The sequence below is a fragment of the Haliaeetus leucocephalus genome, unplaced genomic scaffold (assembly GCF_000737465.1).
Source record: "Haliaeetus leucocephalus isolate CR32 unplaced genomic scaffold, Haliaeetus_leucocephalus-4.0 Scaffold184, whole genome shotgun sequence".
NCBI classification, from domain to species: Eukaryota; Metazoa; Chordata; class Aves; order Accipitriformes; family Accipitridae; genus Haliaeetus; species Haliaeetus leucocephalus.
The window spans coordinates 10,778,742-10,781,403 of record NW_010972620.1 but is presented as its reverse complement, the minus strand read 5'-3'; positions in this window follow the sequence as shown (position 1 = coordinate 10,781,403).

Genomic DNA, 2,662 nt, shown 5'->3' with positions numbered 1-2,662 from the left:
GGCGGCGGGGGGCCGGGGTGCGGGGCCGGGGGCTGCCCGTGGGGCTGGGGTCCCCACGGCATCGAGGCTGGTTGTGGGGCTGGGGGCCCGCTGTGAGGCGGGGGCCCCGGTGGTGTTGGTGTCCGGCTCCGGCTGTGGGGCTGGGGTCCCCACGGCGTTGGCGTTGGGGGCTGGTTATGGGGCTGGGGCCCCAGAGCATGGAGACCGGGGTCTGGCTGTGGGGCTGGGGTCCCCGCTGCACTGATGCTGGTGTCCGGCTATGGGGCCGGGTCCCCACGGCACTGGTGCTGGGGGCTGGCCGTGGGGCTGGGACTCCCTGGCACAGGTGCTGGGTCTAGCCGTGGTGCCAGGGTCCCCGGGGCATGGCTGCTGGGAGCCGACTGTGGGGCTGGGGTCTCCATGGCATTGGCGCTGGGGGCTGGCTGCGGGTCTGGGTCCACGGGGCATGGCTGCTGGGAGCCAGCTATGGGGTGGGGGACTCCTCAGCGTGGGTGCTGTGGTTTGGCCGTGGGGCTGGGGTCTTCGTGGTGCTGCTTCTGGGGTCCAGCTATGGAGCGGGGGTCGGTAAGGTGGGGGGGCTGGGGTCCCAGCGCTATGGCGTGGCCACTGGGTCCAGCCATGGGGATGGGGTCCCCATGGTATGGCTGCTCCGGTCCAGCTGTAGGGCTGGAGTCCCCAGGGTGTGGGTACTGGGGTCTGGCTGTGGGGCTGGGGCCCCACGGCATGGGTGCTGGGGCCCCACGGCATGGGTGCCGGTGCCAGCCCTGGGGCTGGGACCCCGTGGGCAGGGTGCCGCAGGGGCGTTGGGCAGGCGTGCAGGTGGCACTGCGAGGGGTGACCCTGAAGCAGACCCCGCAGCCGGGGCAATAGCTCTGTGGGCTGCCCCTGTGCTCCCCACATGGGTGCGGGGCACGGGGTCCCTGGAGTGGCTTGGCCATGCTGCCAGTGGGTGCTGGGTGCCCCTCCGCCATGGCTATTGTGGGGTGCCTGCTGAGGGGCTCCTTCTCTGTCCTGGCCCCCGTGGGCTGGCAAGGCTGCTAGGGTCTCCTGGGGGGTGTGACAAGTTGGTGAGGTCTCAGCACCTGGCAGGGGCACTCCCACAGGGATGCTCACCCGGACGCCTGGGGTCTGGGGCAGGTTTGGGGCAGCTGGCCCGGCTGCGTCGCTCGCTGCTGTGTGCAGGACGTCGCTGTGCCGGGAGCAAGGCAGGGCAGGGGTCCCGGAGGGCTGCCGGAGCCTTCTGCGGCACCAGATCCCGGTGGCGCTGGGTGGCGGAAGCGGGGGCCCCTGCCCAGGGGCCCTGGAGATGAGGTTCTGCTGCTTCCCTGGGCCGCCAGCACTTGGGGTCCCTGCGGGGGGGCAGCGGGGGACGTTCCTCAGCCCAACTCCCGCGGCAGCTTTCTGGTGCCCCAGCGGTCCCGAGAGAGCCTCCCGCCAGGCCGGGACCCCCGGTGCTGGGGAGGCTGCGGGGAGCAGCGGGACGCTGTGACGGCACACAGTCCCCACGCATCCCCCGGGACTGCCTCCGCCGAGGGCTTTGCAGCTGGATTCCCCGGGGCGGGGAAGGGGGGGTGCCCCTGCGTGGCGGCCCCCCGCCCCTGCGCTGCCTGCGCCTCTCCGCCGTGTTTCCATGAAGGCAAGCGGCCCCTTCCCCCATCCTCCTCCTCCTCCTCCATCTCCCACTGGAAGCTGCCAGAGCGCTGCTTCCTCAAGCAGAAAGTCACGTGAACCTCCCTGCGAGCCAGGCCGAGCAGCCACAGCACCCGCCCCGGCAGGCACCCCGCACCCGGGGGGCTCGACGCCCCCCCCTCCGTGACACCCCCTCCTCCTCCCCCGGCCTTGGCGGGGGTCCCGCCTCGGTGGGGGCGAAGGCAGAGTGGCGGCTAACGGCGGGGCCCCGTCGCGTCCCCCGGGAGCTGGCCCCGTGCCACTGGGAATGTCATCGCCATGTTGGTGGGCGCAAAAGGGGGGGTGGGGGGGTGGGCTGTCCTCCCTCGGTGCGGTGATGGGGGGGCCGTGGGGTCGCCCCGCAGCTGGGAGCATCCCTGCGGATGGCTTCATGTGTTGTCGTGTCCGGGTGTTCCCCCCCCCACCACTGCTGCCCGCTCCCCCGCGGCGGGGAGGACACGCGGGTGCGTGCAACGTGTGTGCACACGCGCGTGTGCCCCCTGCCTCTCCCCCTGCTCCCCCCGCCGGGGCTGGGTGGCACATCCAGAGCCTGCGCCCCCCTCCCCCTTCCCCTCCCCGGACTGTTTATCGGAATATAGAAAAAACAAGCTCTGCCGCTGGCCTCCCGCCAGCCAGAAACATTTAATGAGCCGCTCTGCCCAGGCTGCTCTTTGGGGCTGCGTTAACTTGGAGGAGTTTCCTGCCTGGGAGCTGCTGTTGGGGGGGTCTCGGCCGCCCCCTTCGAAATTGTGCCCTGCTGGGGGGACAGCGCACTCCCTGCCATCCCCCGGGGTGCATCCTGCCCTGCTGCAGCTCCTCTTGCACCCCTCCGGGGATGTTTCCTTGCTCTTCACCCCACTCTTCAAGAGGTTTGGGGAATGGGGTAGCTGCTTAACTGGGAACCTGCCACGGTCCTTGTGCCTGAGGATGGTGGGGAGCTGCTGGGGTCAGTGGAGGGCTGGGGGGCTTCAGCCCTCAGCCCCGAAATGGAGAT